The sequence below is a fragment of the Triturus cristatus genome, chromosome 11 (genome assembly GCF_964204655.1).
Source record: "Triturus cristatus chromosome 11, aTriCri1.1, whole genome shotgun sequence".
NCBI lineage: Eukaryota > Metazoa > Chordata > Amphibia > Caudata > Salamandridae > Triturus > Triturus cristatus.
In genome coordinates, this window is record NC_140594.1 from 242,776,874 (window position 1) to 242,799,630 (window position 22,757).

The following is a 22,757-nucleotide window of genomic DNA, read 5'->3' on the forward strand; positions in this document are numbered from 1 at the left end:
TCCTGTGGGGACCACACACCTCCGGTAGCAAACTCGCCACACCGTGCGCCCCATCCGGACCTGCTGGCGTCGAACTCGATAACAATATCGGGCGCGGAACCGAAGATTGCTCGCCCATTGTAATGTAATGTAATTAGTGTTTGTATAGCGCGGGTTACACTCCAGGGAGCATCTTAGCGCTTCAGAGTGTACGAGAACATGGTGGCTTATTGTTCTTGTGGTAAATCCTTGGTTAAAATGCTAATTCATGTTTTTGCATTTTGTGTCGGATAGGGTGTAAATCCAGGTCTTAAGGGTTTTTCTAAAAATTGTTTCTGTAGAGATTTGTCGGAAAGGAGATGGCAGTGAGTTCCATGCTCTGGACCCCAAGACAGCCAGGGCTTTACCTCCTCTGGTTTTGAGTCTAAACTTGGGAATAGTCAGGAGATTGTCACCTTGGGACCTCAGACACCTGGAGGGAACGTAGCGTTGGAACATGCTTTCGATGTATTTGGGTCCTGTTTTGTTAACTGCCCTGAAAGTGAATAGCAAGATTTTAAAGAGCACCCTTTTGTGTATAGGCAACCAGTGCAGGGTGTTCATGGCAATTGTGGCTGAGGTTCTTCTTTTCCATCCTAGCACTAGTCTGGCCGCTGCATGCTGCACCATTTGTAGTTTATGACAAACTGTCCTGTTAGTTCCTGCGTATGTGCTGTTGCAGTAATCTATGCGAGAGGTAATGAGGGCTACTGCCACCGTCTTCCTTGCGGCGAAAGGGATTAGATCGAAAAATTTCCTGAGCCCTTTTATTATGCCGAAGCAGGTCCCTGCCACGGCTACTGCTTGTTGTTGAAAGCTCAGGGATGGATCAAATTTTATCCCTAGGTTTCGGACTGCGTTGGCTGTATTAGGGGGAACGGTTTCGTCTTCTGGCCACCATAGTGCTGGGTTGAAAGTGTTTCCCTTACCAAACGGTAGGATCTCGGTCTTCCCAGTGTTGCATTTAAGGTGATTCGTCCTCATCCAATGGAAAGTGGCTTTTAGGCAGTTTTTAAGTCTCGTTTCTGCTTCGCTGGTTTCATCCTCCATCACTAGGATGAGTTGTGTGTCATCCGCGTATGAGATGGTGGCTATGCCGAAGGATGATATGAGGGAAATCAGGGGGGCCATGTACACATTAAAAAGTGTCGGGCTCAGGCAGGAGCCCTGCGGTACACCTGAATTTATTGGGATCTCTTCTGATCTGAACTGGCCCAGGGTGACCACTTGTCGTCTATTTGTTAGGAAGCTTTTTAGCCAGCTCAGTACCTTTCCAGTTATCCCTGCCGCGGCTAGTCGGTCTATCAGGATGGAATGTGACACCGTATCGAACGCCGCGGACAGGTCTAACAGTATAAGGACTGCTTTTTTACCCTGGTCTAGCGCTGCTCTGAGTGCTTCCGATGAAAATATTAGAGCTGATTCTGTTGAGTGATTTACTCTGAAGCCAGCCTGGTTGGGGTGCCAGATGTTATTGGCCTCTAAGAAGGTGGTGAGCTGTTGGTTTACTACCTTTTCTGTGAGTTTACAGAAAGTGGGGAGCAGGGAGATGGGTCGTGGGGAGCAGGGAGATGGGTCGTAGATTAGTGAGGGTGGTGGGGTCTGGTGGCGATTTTTTTTGTAGGGGTCTTACTGCTGCCAGTTTCCATTCATCTGGGACTACTCCCAAGGAAAGTGAAGAGTTGATAATGTTGTTAATGCTGGGGTTTACAATCTCCACCATAGTGTGGAGGACGAAAGGGGGGCGTGGGTCGAAGGGGGAGCCTGATTTAATGTTTAGAATTTTTCTCTGTGATTCTTCTAAGCTGACTTCCTGAAAGGCGGCTAGCTGGCTAGTCGCGCTATTCCTGTTTGGTTGGGACTCCTCTGAGGGGAGGGGGTGTGGGTAATCTTTAGTAAGTGTCTGCATTTTCTCATGGAAATATTCCGCCATTTTGTTGCACAGGGTTTGGGAGGGGGGAATGTCTCTCTGCATGGTTTTGGGATTGATGTATAAGTTGACGATGTTAAAGATGTCTTTTTGTTTGTTGCTGTTGGTTATGGCATTGGTGAAAAAGTCCTTTTTAGCAGTTTTTATCATCCCGTGATAGTGACGGCGGGCCACTTTGTAGCTGAGCTGGTCAGTTGTATCGTAGTTTCGACGCCAATTCCGCTCTAATGCTCTAACCTTCCTTTGTTCCTCCTTTAGGCTTTGGGAGAACCAAGGGGCAGAGGATCTGGGTTTCTTTATATATTTTGGTTTAAGTGTTGCTTTGTCATTATCCATAGATAGGGCGCCCATCCATTCCCTGAAAGACTGGCTATCTTTCTCAGGGTCCCCTACTGATAGTGGTCTGGTTTCTAGTGCCTTAGTTAGGAAACCCGGTAGTCCTGTCAGTTTCTTCCAGTTGGGCCCTCCATGGGGATCACATGGCTTATTCCCGGGTGTGTGTGCCATTATCCCTTGGAGTTCAAAAGGGATGTAGCTGTGGTCAGACCAGATTAATTCTTGGGGTGGTTTTACATGAAGTGTGTCCAAGTTTGAACAGATGCAATCAAGGATGTGACCTGCCTTGTGTGTGGGCCTGGTGGTAAGTATGTTAAGGCCTAGGATCTTCATTGTGTCCGTAAAGCCCAGGGTGGCGTGATCTGTGAGGGAGTCTAAATGTATATTTGTATCTCCTAAGATCGTGTAGTTGGCGGATTTTAGTGCTAGGTCCCCTACTGCTTCTCCTAGGCGATTTTTGAAGTCAGTGGGTGTTCCCGGAGGTCGATATAATAGTGCTCCTGAGAAGGTGAAGGAATCATGTACCTTAAGGGCGAAGCCTATACTTTCCGCACCTTTGATACCTGGGATCGGGAAAGTCAGGCAGCTCAGTGAGTCCCTATAGACAATAGCTATTCCTCCGCCTCTCTGGAGGGGTCTGTCTTGTCTGGCAATGAGGTACCCCTAAGGGAGAGCGGTCGTTACATCTGGATTGCTGTTTTGGGTTAACCAGGTTTGTGTCATGAAAAGACAGTCCAGCTCTCTTTCCAAGATTAGGTCGAAGATATGTTGGGCGTGCTTGCCCATGGACCTGACATTGACAAGCCCGCAGTGTGGGTTTGTCGTTTTGTTATGGTTTAGGGGCCTACTTGGTTGAGTGAGGCCGAAACTTTTTTTCCATATATTGCAGCCCCAGGATCCTCCCCAGTTTTCCCTGTTAAGGGGTGGAGTGCAAGTAGGTGATTTGGTGTTAAGGCCTAGCAGAGTTTCCCTAGAGTACTGTATGAGTCGGCCGGGGGGTATGGCCTTTGGCCCGGTCGAGGCGCGGACGAGCCCATTCCAGGCTTCCATATTGGCAAGCCACCACTGCAGTTCCTCCCTGGCCTCGGCCGAAAGGACTACTTTCTGGGAGTACGAGAGGCCCCTGCGAAGGTGACGGGCCTTGAGGCGTTGCAGGGCTCTGTAGTGCAACGGACCCGGAAAAATCGCTTGTATGGAGGCTGAGTGAAGACTGACGATGCGGGCCAGTTGGCGTAGGAAGAGGCGTGACTGTGCAAGGGACCTCCTGATCTCGTGACGGATCTTGGTCATCTTGCCAGAAGGTAGGCTGAGGGTGGATGCCACCGAGTCGATCACGAAACCTAGGAATACCACTTGCTGGGCCGGAACCAGGACGGATTTTGCTTCGTTGATAATGAAGCCTAAACCCTGAAGAAGATCGACCGCCGTTTGAACCCGAGGACATTGGGCCATAATTAGGATGTCGTCCAGGTAGACGATCAGTCGCATGCCGGATGCCCTCAAGCGTTCGATCGCGGGCCGAAGAACCTTGGTCAAACACCAAGGGGCGGACGAAAGACCGAACGGGAGGGTGGTGAACTCGTACACCATGTCCCGCCAATTGAACTGCAAAAATCTCCTGTGAGGAGGAAAAATTGTAATCGCCAGGTAAGCGTCCTTGAGGTCCAGGCGCGCCATCCAGTCACCGGGCCTGAGGCGATCGCGCAAGAGATGGATGCCCTCCATCTTGAAATGGCGGTATACCAGCCACGCGTTGAACTCCCTCAGATTGATGACTGGACGCTGCATCCCGTTGGCCTTGTCGACCAAGAAAATATTGCTGAGGAAACCCCTAGGGTGTGGGAGCGCCTCGAAGATCGCCTGCTTGTCCAATAAGGCGGAGACCTCCTGGTCGACCAGTGCCATGTCGGCGGCCGAAAAGGAGAGAGGGCGCGGGGGAACCGACTGGGGAGCCTCCCCGTGGAACTCTATGTGAAACCCTCCGATCGTCTGCAGCACCCACGCGTCCCCCGTGACAGAAGTCCAGGCCTGGAAAAAATGCGCCAGCCGTCCCCCTACTTTTAGAAGGGAAGAAGGGAGAACACTCACCAGACGAGTTGGAGGCTCCACTGCCCCGACCACCTCTGTTTTTCCCTCGGCGACCTCTGGTCGGGTAGAAGTTCCCGAATCTGGCTTGATCCTGGTAGTTGACATTACCGGAGCCTTGCCCTCTGCCCTGATTAGGACGGCCGGACGAGCGGCCCCTGCCTCGTCCGGCACCCTGGAAAACACGGGGACGGAAAACTTTCCTGATGGAAGTCTGGGCCCTATCTAACGAGGTGAAGGTATTAACAAATTTACCCAGTTCCTTAATAAAGGGCTCTCCGAAAAGACCTCCCTGGGCCACGGAGCCCGCCTCAAAGTCGGCTAGGTCACCAAGTTTGGGGTCCACCTTGATGAGTAAGCTTCGGCATCTCTCCGTAGAGAGTGCGCAGTTGGCATTCCCTAGGAACACCACCACACGCTGGGTCCAAGCAGAAAGGGTATCGGGAGAAATCAGGGAGCCTGATAGCTTGGCCTCTTCGGCCATATCGAGAATCTTTGTGGGAGGCCCAAGTACGTCAAGAAGCTTGTCCTGGCAAGCCCGCCAGGACCTGTCAATACCCCGCTTGGGGTCCTTGACAAACTTTTGCAAGAATGTCGCCATGCGGGGATCCATCTCTGGTGTAGCAGCCACCTTGCCCTCCAGTGAAGGTCAGGGGCATTCCGCCCTAAGACAGCTTCTGGCTGTGGCTTTTAACGGCTGGTGGATTCTGCTGGCGACATACTGGGCAACTTTCTCTGAGGGAGCCTAGTCTGAAGAGCGGGGATGCAAAATATCGTCGGGATCCAACATGTCGGCACAAAGATTCTGCGCCTCGTTAGTCGGTTCTGGACGGGACGGCCGCCCGGGATGGGCCTGCCTCGTCGTCAGCATCATCAGCTACATCTCCCGATGGTGCGGGAGTCGCCGGAGTGGAGTTGCTCGCTAAGAACGCCTGCTTAAGGCGGGCGAAGCATCTATAACCACCCCGGCATCTTTAGGTCGTTTAGAGGGAGGGGGCTGAGTATCAGCAAGATTACCACCTGAACCGGGGGAGGGCGGAGGTAGGTTCTGCGCCCTGGCTAATGCCTGCTCTATCCTACAGGATAGGCGATCCTCCAAGGGCCCCATGGCCTGCTCTACCGCCTTGTGGATAGAATCATCCACCGCATCATAAAAGTCCTCATCCCATTGCAGGGCCATGAGGGGATCCTCCTCCCACGTCCTGCTAAGCTTCCTCGTCGTACGACTCCATGTACTGCCAAGGGCTTCAAGCAGGTGAATGGGGCCAGAGAGGGTAACCTCTGTATGAAGGGGGCTGGGTGTCAGCCTAAATGAAGTGCGGGCAGTGCTCGCGTTCTAAAGGGGACAAAGCCTCGGGACCCACAGCCCTGCTGCAGTGATAAACTTAGGGCACCATGCCAAACAATATATGATTCCAAATACTGACTCTCCACCAGAGCGTTATTCAGGCCTAGAAACGTACAGACCCACCCCCTAGGCGATTTGACTCGCCAAGAGACTTGCTGCCTAATGGCAGATACAGACTCGCGCTATGCGAGCGTTCGATTTTTCACAGGGGGGGGGGGGGGGGGGGGGGGGAGTTCAAATAGACACTGCCTTAGGGCAGAGAAACAGACCACACAGGCGTAACTGGCAGGGCAGGCTCCTCGGCGAAATGTCTCAGGCATGGAAAGCGCGCAATGAATGCACGGAATGCCAGACGTTTCGTCGATGAGGCGCGCACCAGGCGCCCTCTAGCGGCAGGAGGAGCACCGCGAGCCTGGGCACCACAATCACCGGCCGTTAGGGAGTGAGAACGCTCCCACGGCCGGGCGAAGGAAGACCGAGTAGCGGCTCCCTCGCTAAGGCACACGAAGGAATAACGCTATTCCTGGGCAAAAAACAATATCTACATGCAAGATAGCGAAAACACACATAACCTGACAGGAAACGCGTTATGAAATGCAAACGAGTTTAAAATATGTAAAGCCGATTTGAAAGGTGACAATCAACGTACGGCGCAAGTGAAGCGCGTTCTAGGCAACAAAGATTATATTAACTCATTTCAATATGCACCACATTCCCAACGACAAAATTACTAGGGAAGGAGAAATCAACGCACTTATCTGGCTGTAGCATTAAAGAAAGAGGAGGAATGGATAAGGACAGAGGACTACATACGCCCAGAAGCCCTGTGATTGGTGCATGGATGTCGGACTGTCTAGCCATGGACGCTCTATTGTTTTGTATTATGTTCCCTGTGGTTCATGGGAACAGTGGTTTTGTTTAACTTTGAAGTGCTGCTAATTGAATTAAAGAAAGATAGAGCATAATCCTCGCCTCCGGTCCGGACATAGAATTCTATTATATTGCAAAAAATCTTGTATTAAAAAGCCTTGAGGAAGTCACTGATGTGACGAAACATGTGTCGGCTGTTGTGCTTGTTGGATCAAGACCATAGAGCCTCAAATATTTTTTGTAACTTAATTGTTACGTTGTCTGAAGAATTAGGGGTATATATGGTCTGTTTGAAAATGATGGTGTCATAAATTTTTACTTGAACTTAATGTTTGGATATAATTAAACAAACATTTTTTGTACGAACCCATCTTTGCTTGTAATCAGTGATATATCAAGAAAATGGAATGTGGTTTTGCTTATTAAGGCTTGATACAAGAGAAAAGGGATATTATTTTTGAGTGCCGAGGTACTTGTTTGTTTAGTGTATCACACAGAAACGGTTTCACGGGATCTGTGCGTTTATGCACCCAAGGTAGTAGGGTGCATTTGTAACCCCTAATGGCACCACAATCAATTCGCCTTATGTTCATTTGCTACTAAGATAATTAAGAATATTTTTTTCGCTGCCCAGTCTGATTATACATTGTTTTCTGAGGTGCGATCTATCAAACACCACTACCGTGATGGACCTGTCTTAGTCCTGCTCGGCCCGGGAGTGTGCGAGCATGGAAATACTATAGCTCACTACCCCCCTCTCGGACCCATGATGTTTGTCGTACAATGCATACGAAATTTAGTAGCCCAGGAATAACGAGGAGGCAAAGCGGTAGAACCGCAAGTTTTACCACTACCAAAATTCCATAGGTTAGGGTGCGCCTTAGCTTGCGCATACCGCCGTGGATTTTCATCTGGTCCTGAAGAATGCTTAGCTAAATTGGCATTACAAGCAGAAACATGTCGACCATTTCTTTGCACTGACCTTAACCGGACAACCTGTGTTTATGCTAACCAACCAATTCTTGTCCGTCTCACTTGATTTTTAACGGTCTTTGGTTTACCTTGAATAAAAATTGTTATCGGTTAAAACCATCTACCTTTTAAATTCACGTCCATCACCACATATCCATCAAAAACCAGTTCCGCTGTAACTCAGGCGTCGCAGCACACCAGGGAGGCACTCGGCCTCCTTGGTGGGAACCCGATGATGAAGCATGTCACCAACTAGGTTGGTGAGTGAGGGTTCTTCTATAAAATCCTTTTGGTTTTTCCCACGCCGTTGTTTTACATTAGCCTTTTCTTAGTCCTAATTCACTCTTTCGTTGTTTATACAAGTATACTAGGGGGTACAAGAGTGATTCTCTCCCTCTCTTTGTTGTTGTGGTGACGTTTTCTACCCAGAACCCACTATTCTAAAACTTTAAAAAAAGTCTTTACTGTACAGACCAGGTTGCCCACCCTAAATGTGTGGCTAGCCTCCTGGGGTTGCACACCTCCCGAATACCAAATGTTTCTGCCTGCCCAGGTGAAATGTGCCTGGGGGAAGGTGGAAGGCTGTTTCCTCCTTTGGGAGGCAGCCTGGTTGCATATGAAAGACAATGCAGCCTTTTAAACTCACCGCCTTGATCTTCCACTTCACTAGCCAGCCTGTCAAGCAGGAAGGTGTGACCTTCTTCATGTCAAAGGCCATTATTTCGGACTCCTTCTGGGAGACTTTACACCTCCTGGCAGGGGATCAGATTCAGGTCTTGGCAGCAGCAAACACAGGCTGTCAACCAGAGCACAGGAAGGGCAGGGGCAAATTCTAAGGTAGCCACCTGGGTGCATGCCACTGCGTCTTTGACACGAGATTCATGATGAGACACGTTGCTTGATACCAAACAGGACACATTTAGATGGTACCATAATGGAGCTGCCAAACTCCGATTGGCCTGGGTACCAGCCCAGGTTATCCTATAGACCGTCAATCACTTAGGGTGTCCTTTAATGGAAAAAGGCCACTATAGGGACATATAAGCTTGAACTTACATGTCCAGGCTTTGAATATAATGCACTCTGCCTAGGAGGCGTTTCTTAGGGGTGACTGGCATATATTAAAGATAATTCATTGACTTTGACAAACATCGTGAGGGTAAAGTAGAGTTTGAGCAGTTTGCAGACTGCACGAGCGGTGTAATGGCAGGTCCGCTGTCAGTAGTTTACTTTGGTCACTCAGGGTAGTACAAACAGTTCTTCAGTACCTAGTGATCCATTTAACATCCATGCCCAGGGTACCACTGGTACCATATACGAGGGACTTCTAAGGGGGTTAAAGTCCTTTGCCAATTGGGGTTACCAAATCACACATCAGTTTTGGGGAGAGAGCACTGGCACTGGGGCCTGGTTAGCAGGCTTCAGTGTACTGCCAGATTGCAAACCACCATCTAATAGTCCAAAGGGCAGCAAAAAGTGGAGGGCATCTGCAAAAAAGGCCTGGTTTATTAGAGAAACTCATCACAACTGGTGATTTAAACAAGGACAGCTGGTCCGGCACAGGTAAAGGCCAAAAGCGCAGACAAATAACCTTTGTCAGGGACCACAAACAAGTCCTTTCTGGGCCAAAGACAAAACAAACAACAATACATCCAACACTTTGGCCTGCAATGGGTCTGTCTGGCAGGTACTGCACCCAGCCATCGACTTCTCCCAGCACCGGCATACACAGATTTCGTAGGAGGGTACCTGGCTGCAAGGCCGACATCAACAACTTTGGGAAAGAGGTTATCCACACTTAATCTCCATGCACGGAGTTGCAGGTTGCGCAGGCCCAGGTCAAATACCCTGCCCTGCTGTTACGACAGAAGATCCTCCAGAAGCAGCAGCCTGATCAGAGTGCAGATGCTCAAGCCCAGATTTTCTGAGTACCACACTCTTCTGGCCCAATATGGGCAAAAAAGATGCCTCTGGACCAGTCGTTTCTCATCTTCTTTAGAACTCAGGGCGAAAGGGGTAGTAGTGGAAAGGAGTATAGGAGTCCTGTGCTTGGCCCCATGAGGAATGCATCTCGGAGTTAGAGCCTTCTTGGGAATTCCAACATTCAAAAGCGTGTACATTACATGTTCTCAGCTGGGCTGAAACATTCGGTCATAGCACCAATGTCCTGGACTCAGTTGTCTGGAGGAAAAGCACGAATGTGCATCGTATCCAGGAGGGCTCCAATGAAGGAGTGCCTCTGCAAAGGAGTCAGGTGTGACTTCGGCAGGTTGACTTTGGTCCTGATTCAGAGTGGAAGATGAGTGAGACTTGGAGGCACGGTGATGGCCCGTTCTGGATTACTAAAGTGGTGGAAGGGACATAATCCCCCTGGGACTTCTTGTATTTCTTATTTGACTTACCAGATCACTTCAACCATGAGGATCTTCCACAGGAACGACTTCAGGAGTGGGTTCCCGCTTTCAACTTCAACCTGGAGCAGGACCAGCAAGAGCCTTCCAGTGCTTCACCACATCAAGCTTCACTTCTCGTTCTCAGATGACTTTTGGGTTAATCTGGGCACAATCATCATCGGTCTAGGAGTGGTGCAGCGTACTCAAGCAACAGATGGCCACTTATTGGGAATCTGTCACAGAAACCTATTTGCGACAGTCCGTACACATTTTAAACCCTGTCATGTTTGGGAGTGACATAAAATTTCTACACTGGAATATTTTCAGAAGAATCTCTTCATAAGGTGAAGAAAGAAGGAGCGAACTCTGGATCAGAGTATGTAAGCGCAGAAAGAAATGAACTGACATCTGAATTTAAGGGTGGAGCTTTTAGGAGGCTCAGCTCATCACTTCCAGAGAGGAACAAAGCTGATGCAGAGTTGCAGAACGTCACCTACCAGCACGCATTAGAACTGCTTTGAGTTTTCCCGATCCAGTCTGGTGCATAGGGATATGCAGAAGGTGAATAATTTGTGGTTAGAAGTAACCATCAGAAACACTTTTATAAAAAATTTAAAATGGGACATTCAACGATATTTGATTAAAACCTTGGAGAACTTCGATAGAGGATACTGACCATTCTCAGATATAGACTTTTTTTTAATGTCATAACGCCATGAGATCAAAGCACTGCTGGGGATATCTGGTCTCCGAGTCAAAATAGGTGTCTTATTCCGTATGCCTCCAAGGTCTACTTGCTTGAGACTGCGTACAACCAATATGTTTCAACTGTATTTCAAAAGGGCGCTTAACTTCTGCTTCAGTACAGATAGCATGTGCTCCTTATATTTCAGTGGGTCTCCCATATATTTCCTGCTGACCTGAGGGCTAGACTGGGGCAGTCAAATTTAAGGCACTCTTCCCTACTAAAGTGCTCTTGCCAGTTACGAGTGTGGAGTCTGTAGTGCTGGTAGGTGCGATCGAGCTGGAACCTGAGACCTTCTTCAGGCAACAATCAGATGGTGAATAGAGAACATTGATTTTGGCTGGAGGGCTTATAGTTTGTGGAAATGCTGTTCTAAATACCAAGTAGCATACTGCAGATTTGCATCATTTGGTCAGCCTCTCTGATGCTTTAATGATTAGGTTCATATTTTGAAATATGTATGGTAATTTTCAGAGATCAATTTATAAGATTTGTCTTTCATTTTGTAACTTCCATCAGTCTTGCTATCTCCTTTTTGTGCCTCTAACACTTTTATCAGTTTTATGGTGAAGTCTCTAAGTGAGCAAGGTAGGCTAGGGGAGGTAGATGGGCTGTTTATAGTAGTATAACGTGTTCTGCGAGTAGCTTTCATAACTTGCTTCTGTGGGTGTCCTCCACCAAGGCCTCCAATTGGGCACTACTCTGAATCAGGTCCCTTAATTATAAAAGACCATCTTCCTTCAAACCAAAAATGGCACTGATTGTTGTCTAAACATGAATTAGTAGATGGATGCTCGAAGCATACCCTACTGCCTGAAGCCTATGTTAACACTAGTGTATGTCAATGATTAATAGAGCAGACTTTGCAGTACACTGCGCGAAAATCTAGCCATTTCCTTATTATTGACCGTGGTGCTTAAACTGAACATACATAACGATTAATGAGTTACGGTGCAAGTAGGAAACGTGCTTTACTGTGGGATGCGGTGTAACTGAACATAGGCTAAGGGTTACTCAATGATGGTGCAAAGCAATTTCATGGCTGTGGCCAGTGCTTATTTGCAAAAAAGCAAACACGAATTAAGTGCCAGGGTTCTTGCCAGGACGCCACTGCAGCTTGCACCACCCTTTGCCCATGCAAGCGTTGCCAATGAGAGTACCAACACAACTATCAACCACCGCACTCTTACAAGAGTGGCAATTCAGACTATTCTAGGCACTCCAAAAATGGCATGGGTGGAACATATGTGTCATTTTTAATGCATATTTAATTAATAAATAAAAGTTGTATTGCTAACCTCTAAATTACGCAAACAGTGCCAGCAGGTAGTAGACAGTCATAATTGCCGGCATTGACAATTAAGTGCAGGACAGCACCAGAAAGCACAAGCTCAAATTAAGCACTGGCTGTGACAGGCGAAGAGGCCTATTAAGCACTCAGTCATCCGTCAATCCCAGTGCTTATTCATCTATTAATGGCTCCACTCACTTATTAGCTCATACACCCACTTATTCACCTATTCATCCATTCTCTCAACCCATTAATTATCCATGCACATATCCATTTACCCCAGTCAACCATGAGCCTTTGAGGTGCATTACTGCCGATGCTCTTTTCCACCTGAGGCCACTAACGCTCATTGTTGACTAAGGTTTTTGATGCATGTGCTACCAGGGTCCCCTGACATATGTACTGCCTGGGGCGAATGTGGGGCACTACTACAAGTGAGTATGCAAAGCCGGTATTGCTCTGCCTGCAAGCGTGTATACATGTATAATCTACGCCAGTGTGTAAAATAATACTGTTATTTTGTGCACATGCGCATAGACAATACGAAAGTCAAAGCTATTGGTAATGTTTCGCAGTATGAGTGGCAGGATATATTTGAACGGTGAACATCCATCACATTTTCAGATTTCAAGAGTTGTTAGAAATACAGAAAAGAAGTGCCAGCCGAACGTGAACAATTCTTCACTCACTGTTTATTTTTAATGGGTCTTTTATTAATGTATGCAAAGATGAAATGCCAAACAATATGAAATATTCATGGACGACCAACCCCAGATGTTCAATACAAACGTACAACTCGAAAATAAACCCACCTCTTGGTGATATCTTCATTTGAATGTCTTCTACAAAAGCAGCCACGACAGACAGCAGATAACCTGAAGACAAAGTGAATATTGATTTGTAGAACCATGACACTAAGTAATGATACGCTAGAGATCAATGTTCATGTCATATACCGTATGCCCACAGCGTGCTAAACTAAGCTGATTTTTATATAAAGGTCACATTGAGATACTCTGAGGACACATATGGTGTAACTGACTGCTTAGCAAGACTATACATAGAAACTGTAAAATTATACACTGAGATCAATGTAAATTGCGCATGTGCCTCACAAATGTTTTGCTGTGCAGATATTTACAATTACCAAAAATTCTCTTTTTAACAGACTGAGCCAATCAAACACTGATATGTTAAAGAACTGGCTTTTCATTAAAAACACAATATATTGTTTAAGCTGTGCTCTATATTTGCTCATGTCTTTTTAACCCCTTTGCTGCTAGGCCTTTCCCCCCCTGTGCGAAGCCTTTTTTTGGCTATTTGGGGTAGTTTGCGCTTAGGCCCCTGTAACTTTTTGACCACATAAGGAATCCACGCCAAATTTGTGTCCTTTTTTTCCAACATCATGGGGATTCTAAAGGTATCCAGGGTTTGAGGACCCCTGGAGGGAACCCAGAAATTAGCCAAAATACAGCTAAACATTTTTTTGGGTGAAAAATGGGGAAAAAAGGGCTACAGATGAAAGCATCTTGTTTTTTCCCTGCAAATGGTATCATAAAAAGGAGTTGTGGTGCTGAAATCACCATCTTCCCAGCTTCCAGGGACAAACAGACTTTTGTCAAAAAAACAAAAATTTTTAAACAGTTTTGGCATTTTTCTGGGACATTAGCCTAATTTTGCTTTTTTTTGTTTTTTTTTTAGCTTTCAACCTCCTTCCAGTTAATGGTAGAAATGGGTATGAAAGCAATAATGGATCCTGGAAAGCTAAACATTTTTGAAAAGTAGACAAAATTCTGAATTCAGCAAGGGGTCATTTGAGTAGATCCTTCAAGTTTTCTTTATAGAAAGTAACCGTTAAATATAGGAAAGACTGAAAATTAGTTGAAAAAAACAGCCATTTGTGCCAACGTTTTCACCTGTAACTTCTTCTAATCGTGACAGCTGTTTGAAAGCAATGTACCGTTACATCCTCTGGACCGTTCTGGTTGTGGGGATATATAGGAGTTGTAGGTTCACAAAGACCCTGACGAACCCAGAGCCAATAATTGAGCAGCGTCTTGCAATGTTTTTTCATTATGTTCCGGTATATAGCAATTAATTTGGGAAAATATATACATGGAAGAAATGGTATGAATGACACCTATGTATTTCTGAAATTGGAACAAAATATAGAGTTTAGAAAGAGTAGATAATTGCACATTTCCGAAATTGGGAGTACCCATACTAGTATGAGATTTATAGGTCATTTTTCAAAATGACTTATTGTTTACACATTGTCTTTCTTTCGGAAGGCAGAAATGCACCGAAAGAAAATAGGTAATAACAGTTGCTCTACAATTCTGTGTTGCCCTAAGTCTCGTGATAAAAATGGTACCTCACTTGTGTGGGTAGGCCTAGAGCCTGCAACAGGAAACGGTCCAAAACGCAACGTGGACACACTTTATTTTTACAGCGAAAACTGACCTTTTTTGCAAAGAGCCTCGCTGTAGATTTTGAACCCTTGCTCTGCCGGCACCTAGGGAAACCTGGAAAACCTAGCAAACCTATACATTTTTTAAAACTAGACACCCAGGGGTATCCAGGATGAGGTGACTTGACTGGCTCTCACCAGGTTCTGTTACCCAGAATCCCTAACAAGCCTCAACATTTGTTAAAAAAAATAAAAAAATAAAAAAAATAAAAAAAATTCCTCACATTTCTGTGGTGGAAAGTTCTGGAATCTGCTTTGATCCACAAAATTCTACACACCCCGCGTTCCCCAAATCTTCGGAGGAAAATTGTACCTCACTTGTGTGGGTAGGCCTAGTGCCCTCGACAGGAAACGTCCCAAAACGCAACGTGGACACACCACCTTTTCACAGTGAAAACTGACCCTTTTTTTGCAAAGTGCCTAGCTGTAGATTTTGAAACCTAGCTCTGCCGGCACCTAGGGAAAGCTAGCAAACCTATACATTTTTTAAAACTAGACACCCGAAAATTCTGAACAAGCATTGGCATAGCCAAAAGGTCTCGCCTTTGGGACCTTATAAGTGTTTAGTTATGCAGCACAATATCCTTGGTGCAACAACATCAACTGTTGCATGGCTAAACACTTATAAGGTCCCAAAGGTAAGACCTATTGGCTATGCCAATGCTTGTTTTCTGTGGAAGCAGGCAACTTCTACCCAATAAAAAATGTAGTCCTGTCCAACAGCATGATGGTGGAGCCACACCCCTCTGCGTAGTAGCCCTGAAAACTATTTTTTTTTTTTAGTTTTATCACATAAGATCTGTGCTGTCAAGCCAGATCTAGAAAAAGGAGTTCAGTCCTGTAACACTGCTGACTGATGGAGTGGGGCGTTCTGTTTCCATTGCACATGGAGGAAGGGGAGTCATCCTGCAATTACATTTCCTTTCTGGGACATGAGGGCTTGTTGGAGTTCGCAGCCAAGCTTGTGCTTAGCTGCTATTCACTTAGGCTTCCCGCATTTCTCCCTTTTTTTAGGGGAAAATTGTATTCATGGTGTGCTGCTAATCAGAAGCTTTGGTTGGAGTTGAAGGGCATTATGTGGGTTTCTGGTGTTGCTTAGTCTTACCTGTCATAGTTGCTATCCTACATATCCAGTGGTTGTAAGCAGGAGCAGGTGCTAGCTATAAAGTCCAAACCACGAACGGAATAATTTGACCACATTAAAATTAAATAAATATTCTGTGCAGAAATCCCTCCCTCAAAGTACCCTTTAAAAGGTGTACGCCTGTATGTTGCACATACTCGCTCAGTGACACAAAGCTTGAGAAGGTACCAGACTGGTTGATAAAAGTCTGTTAATTTAGCAGTCGTTTTACCAAGCTGGGCACATTGATATTACTGAGCACGCGGAGCTCGGGCCACGTGCGGCTTTAGAGGGACTGGATGGCAGATAAGATATAGACATCAAGAAAGAGAGCTGTGTGCACCAATGCCCAGCAAGCCATGTAAACCCCTCACAGAACCTTCATTTCCTACTTGGCAGGATATATTGTTATTTTGTTGGAAGAGGCAGGAATTCCATTGATCAACAATTTGCACCGGAAAATAGCGATGCACCAATGAGACTGTGTCATACAAATAGCAATGAAGAGACATGCCACTTGAGCAGCATAGCACAATTAGTCTTTTAAAGGAGCCAAGAGAGGAAGGAGTTCGTTTGTTTGGTGTCTGCAGCCCTAGCTATATCCCTGCCTCTATGGCAGGGGTCTTCAAAGTGTGGGGCGCGACCCCCAGGGGGGCCGTGAAGTGATGGAAAGGGGGTCGCGCATTCCCGGTCACACTTCTGCTCAGGCCCATCGGACAACAACAGGGATTCAGCCCCCCTCCTCCCCCGTAGTGTGTCTCAGCTCGAGCTGCTGTGGGCTCCGCTGAGCTGTGTCTGTAGTCTTATCTCCAGCAAAGCCCGGCACGCCTGAGTTTTTCACAGGTCGTTAAAGACCATTTGCATGTTTACATACCTTTAGTAAACTGGTTACTGAGGCTTAGTTTTTTTTTTCTAGTTCCAGTACGCCCTGGGTCCCAACTCTGCCTTTTCCTTACATTTGTATTTTATAATTTACTGCAGTATTGTGTTAGAATGCATTTCATGAAAAGAAATATAAACAGTGGTGCCTGGTGACATTTAAAAGTGGTAAGGCGTCAAATTTACAAAACATACTAAGTTAACAACATGATGCCATGCCATGGTCCAAGACAGCAGCAGACACCAGAGTTCTCGCCCACATGGTGTTTGTCCCACACTGAAAAACAGGATTCCTCTTTTGTTACTCCAAGAGTCCATAGATTTTGAGATTTCACCAGCTTGAAATGCATCTCTCTGCTTCCACTGTCATTTATTTTGTGAAACCTTCAAATATCCCACCTCATAGGACTCATTGATAACATTGGCTCGTGCACTTCTGTTTCTATTTCGGTTTTTGTTGGGGTGGACTATTTTCTGCAGGTTAGCTCTATGACGAGCCTCTCCAAAATGGAACTGCACGGTTATGCGCCTATAACATATTTAGCTTGTAAAATTTTAATGTGCACGGCGTGCTGTTTGATTTGCCAGATATATGAATACCTAAATAAAGAGAATGTTTTGTGAAATGTGGACTTAAATATCCACGTTTGGGATCGCAGCAATGACGCGCCGGCACACATCACCTGCCGTTTCTACAGTGAGGGAACTTTTACAAGTCGGCATAATTGTTGTCATTTATCATCCCGCAAATGTAACACACACCTTCAGCGATGTGACATTTTACAGACAACAAGTAACCACACCACAGCCTTCTCCTCTGAAACACAGCGAGGAGCAGGAGCTGTGATCGATTCTGTTTGTGCCATGGGTTGAATGTGTGCGTGTTAGTATTCTCTTCCTGTTGACATATTTCCACTTGCAGGACGGACAAAGGGTCGGAGATAGACAGCGGGTGATTGACGGTTTTCGCTATTGCTGCACTTGCAAAGGCTGCCGCAGTTAGCATTTGTGCCTTGTAAATGAGATGGGCAGCCTCTGAGGCTTGTTTCTAGCACATGCACGAGCAGGCACCCACACTTTCACGCAATTGGGTGGCGTGGCAGGCATTCCATAAGCGAGGCCCAGGACAGTGAAAAAACACTAAGAATATAAGGCGCACTTCTATCAGTCGCGGGCCGCGTCCATCATGACGGGCGGGTGGGGGACGGGGGTGGAATTAGGGTCGTCGAGGGGGGGAGGCGGGAGAGGTTAAATGAGGTCCATGTTACAGGTCCCCCCAGCTGGCGTATTTAGAAGTTCTGGAAAGAAGTGGCTTAACTGCAAACCTGTGTACACCAGGAACAGTTACCACATGCAGCAAGCCTTCTTACATAATATGCAAACCATGAAGTCAGCTGTTGTAGAGGACTGGCCATTGCATCAGATGTCATTGAATTGAGGGTTAAATGAAAAAAATATATAAAATAAAACTTACCTTCAGCCCCCTCAGGTTCTGTCCCGACTCCTGCAGCCCTCGTCATCGACATCAAGGAAAGGCAACCTCCCTCCCTCACCTCCGCCAATCACAACGCTGCAATGGCAGCGTTATTATTGGTGAGGCGCAGCAGAGCGCACCCCACACAGGTCATTTTCTCTATGTATGCTGCTGCATGCAGCAGCATACATAGAGAAAAAGAGAGAGTGGGCGGTCCTGCTCGAAGCAGGCAGGCAGTGCCTTGCCCACTGTTGTGCATACTGACTGGTTGGTCGGCCCCAGGGCCGACCAAACAGTAAATACGCACAACAGTGGGCAAGCCACTCCCCCCCTGCCCTCGAGCAGGACCGCCCACCCCCAAACAGGCACTTCTGCTTTCTCGCAGTGCGAGAAGCAGAAACATAAATGGTGGTAGTTATTACCATTTATGTTTCTGCGTTCTCGCACTGCGAGAAAGCAGTGAGGTGACGCCCCCACGCCCCAATGGGGGAGCCGCCACTGAATAAAAAATAGGGTTGCAAGAAGGAAAATACCAGCCATTTGATGTTTAAAGAGCCTGCAAAGGCCTCCTCTTGACACTAAATGGGATTGTAAATAAACTCATATGCATTCATTCGTAATGTGACTTTTCTGTCTTTGTTCCCTTTAATTATCAGTCATGGATCATTGAGGCAGCCCTAGAACACAATTAAAAGTGCTTTCTATTTATATTTGCTGTTCGAAGTATGCACAGATAAGTGCTGAAATATACAGCTTTAGGTGACTGCTTATTTTTGTACCATCTGGGACATCAAAATAACGAGGAGGCAACCCTAACCATAGGACTGGAAGTGTGTTGCAGGATCAGTATATTTTTTATTTCCTCCACCCTCGATCCCTGATTAATGTCATAATAGCAATAGTTTAACTTATATCTTTAAACCCTACGCTGCCGTCAATAATATGCTGAGTTACTTCAAGTGTTTGGGAATGCACCCTGCATTCAGAGAACTCACTTCTCATTCTCGCACTTCACTTTCACGCTCACCCTGCACTCGGAGCGATCACAATGCACTCACACTGATCACCATGCACTCACACCATTCACCCTCTCACCCTGCACTCACAGTGATCACTCTGCAATCACAATGCACTTGCGTTGTTCACCCTGTACCTCAGCCTGCAGTCACACTACTCATCTGCACTCATGTGACACCTCATTCACCTGCCCCCTCACTGCTCAATTTGCAACTCGCTCAAACAAGCCCATCATTAACCATGCATTAATTCGTCCCACTCCGCACTTACATCCGCACCCAAATTCATATGGTCACCTCACTCACCCTGCAGTCACTCCTCTTTCCCTACTCTCACACTGTTGCATTGCTCACCGTGCACTCACATGGGCACTCTTCTCATCCACACAGTGCAGTGGGTTAATGTGCCTGCTACAAAGAACATGTACTATACAGATCACAGAACTGAGTGTGAGTAAACAATGAGTAGCACTATAAAAAACAACTGTTTGTCAGAAAGGTGCTACAGAGAGATGAGGTGCTTTGCTGGTGAGTGGTAGTGAGGGAATTTATGGAGAAGGAGGAAACGGAGGTTGGGGCACCAAATAAGACTGTTGCGCCGTGTGTGACCAGTGCTATGGCCAGCCCTGCCTGGGAGTGTAGGCCCCCGCGAAGGTTGGGTCTAGTGGCTCCCATGCTTCTGCCTATTACTATTATTATTTACATTTGTAGTGCGCTACTGTTACCAAAAGTTGTGCTGGGGCTAATAGCCATCTGCTGCCTGAAGGCAAATGAGAAACATACAGAAGGGGAAGGAGAACCAGCCAAATGGGGTGACCTACAGAGCAGAGAGCCAGGTTTTTATATCTTCCTAAAGGATAATAGATTCTTGGTGGATCGAAGCAAAGGAGGGTGCACTTTCCATAACTGTGTGGCCTGCACCAAAACAGCAAGACAGACAATTCATACCTTCCTGAATTAAGGAACAATAAGCAGAGTGGCACAGGCCAAGAGGAGTATACGGGTCCAACCCGTGTGCTCGGTGAGGAGAGATGAGAGGATGAGAAAGTACAGCAAGGGAGTGAGAGAATTTGATTGAAGAGGTCAGGAGTGAGGAGAAATGTGAAGTGCTGAAGGGAAGTGCGGACATGCAAGAAGTGAGTGTGAGGGAAAGTTGAGGGCACAGAGGAGGGCTACTGTCAAACTGTGAGAGAAGATAGCTGAGAGATGATCTGTGACCTTAAAAGTAATTTGATGCTACAGGGGTGAGGGACAGCAGTGATAGGGGAAGAGAGGGAGTACTGGGGTGGGTGCTGAGCAGTGATTAATTTGTAATAAAACATGTGTCAGGGACCTCACCAGTAGGCCACTACAACTTTAACCACCCACCCATTGCCTTGCCTGTGCGGCCAATGACAATACCTATGCAACTACCAACCATAACACTGTACAACTGTGACTATTTCAAGCCCCCAAAGCTATAAGAATGGCATGGATGTCAGGAGTTTATCGTTTTTAATGTATATTGAATTAATAAACAGCTGTTCTGCTCATCTCTAAATTACACTGACAGAGCCACCATGTGGCAGACGGTCATAGTGCCAGTGTGCACAATTAGGTGCCAGTGCGGAGCACCGGAAACCACCTGCTCAAATTAAGAACTGGTGCTGAGGTAGCAGGGGAGAGGGACATTGGTTCAAGAAGGTGTGAAAAAACAAAGGAGAGATGTGAAAGATGAATGGGGGGACTGGAGAGGTGTAAGAGACAAATAGACAACAATTTGAATGGAGAGACTTGAGGTGAATGAGAAGTGCAGATGGGCACGGGAGGTGACGGGCCAGAGAGGCCATGAGATAAATGCAAGAAACTGTTAGAGATGAGGGCAGTGAAAAGACAGAATGGCAAGAGGTGATTAAGGGTGAAGTGAGAAGTTGAATGGGGAGAGTTCAGAAGTTGTAAAAAGGGGTGAAAGAAAATGGCCTGCAAAGTGAGAGAGGGATCTGGGATTGGGAGAGGAGAGAGGGATGGAAGGGAGGGGTGAGAGGAAAGCGGCATGGGTAAATTGCTTAACTCTGCACAAGACCGCCAGGGTTTTAAGGGACCCCTGCTGCTTCCGGCCAGGGCCAGGTGAGCTTCTAATGTGGCAGCACGTATTCCTGCGGAGTGGAAGGCCCATCACAAAGGTTGACTCGACATCTTTCTGATGTTAATTGCTGTATTTTGGTTTTAAACTGGTACTGATGGGGTGAAATCTTTCCTCAGTGTTACTGTGTGCAAAAAATGTCAAAATAAAGAAGCAATTCTATCCCAATATAACGCGGCATCACATAACATTATTTAAATTTTCTTCCCACACAATTTAGTCAAGCCTGTCACGTAATTTGGTCCTCATCTGCCTCGTAATTCCAGAAGCCCCGCCTACAGGTTTAGACATTTTTGTCAGGAGGGGGTCCTTACGACTGAAAATGTTGACAGGGGGGTCTCGGCACCCAAAAGTTTGAAGACCTCTGCTCTATGGTAACTCGAGTTGCCTAGGAACTGGCCATGTCTAAATTTAAAATTGAAATAAACAGTAACAGCATTTTGTATATCTTTCACACGTATACACGTTCTCTTTTCATGCAGTGCCTGCTGCTAAGGTCTTAAATGCTGAAAAATGGGTGACTCATACACTTGCGAATATTTCGGACATCCAATGAAGAGATTTTCAAACAGCAATAAGGTTATTTGTATTTTCCTTTTGGCGTGAAATGGGTAAAGGTCTATTAGATAAAAAAAAAAAAAACTATTCACCAAAAAATTCTCTAGTGAGTTTGTTTTGCTACAACCCAACACAATGGAACGCATCTAAAAACTAAGCTGGCCTCCGAAAATTGTCTTACCATCACGTGGCACTAGCAAAATATGACATTTCTGTCATCCCTCGTGTTTGAGCAAGAAGCTCGTTTTATTGTGAGACTTAATTTTAATAGGAACTTGTAAACTACGAGTCCCAGACTGCACCATTCGATAAAATGACGGACAAAATCTAGAGTCCAAAAAGGATACTGCCCATCTCGAAAGACGTACATAATTTATTTGGCAACAGATTGTAACTTTCTTGCTCTGCTGTGCAGGTAAATAACAAAATATGGGAAAGGCAACTTCCGTCAGAAAGAGGACGGCTATTGTAAGTTTCTTGCTCTGCTGCGCAGGTGTAGAACTAAATATGGGAAAGGCAACTTCCGTCAGAAAGATGACGGCTACAAACTCTACAATTGAAGATCACTGGATGAAGAAATTAGAACAGTCTCAACAAAAAAGTCAAGCTGAAGGCGTGCGTCATCGCGATTGCTCTGAAAGCGAAAGTGATCGCGATGGCGATGGCGATGACGCACGAGTTTAAGTGCTGCTGAAGGCTAGCGGTTCGCAGGTGCCCGGTCGCGTGAACGCAAGCGCTAGGCCAGCCAGCAGCACTTTGAAAACTCACATACAAAATGTCTCTCCGAGCCAGCACATGCGCTGGGCTCAGCGTGACCTAAAACTGAGTGGGCAAATAGTGCATTTTCACTTTACTCTTCACAGTCAAAAAGGAGGTGAGGATTGGCCTAAACTAATTGATAATAATTAGTCTAGGCCAACGCTCACCTCCTTTTTGACTGAAGAGTAAATTGCATGTGGGTATGTAGATGGTTAAATACATACATCCCCTCCAAGTCAGCCTAGCCTGACTCACAAAAAAAAAAAAAAGCTATTAAAGTTTTTGAGCAACAAATCCTACGTCTGTCAAGATTTACGCAAAGGTTTCCCCTGATCAACCTTCCAACACACAGAGATGTCAGCGTAGGA

At 46.4% G+C, this 22,757-nt stretch overlaps 1 protein-coding gene across 6 annotated transcripts in view; it reads right to left on the reverse strand.

Moving 5' to 3' along the window:
- Positions 1–22,757, reverse strand: part of TPST2 (tyrosylprotein sulfotransferase 2) — a 366,385-nt gene that overhangs the window by 162,405 nt on the left and 181,223 nt on the right. For 4 of the 6 annotated variants that reach the window (XM_085633284.1, XM_085633283.1, XM_085633286.1 and 1 more), the window contains one exon: positions 12,801–12,863. The exons of the other annotated variants lie outside the window; for them this stretch is intronic. The gene's annotated coding sequence lies outside the window, so the exon portion shown is untranslated. The remainder of the gene's footprint in view (positions 1–12,800; positions 12,864–22,757) is intronic. 6 annotated transcript variants of the gene reach the window in all.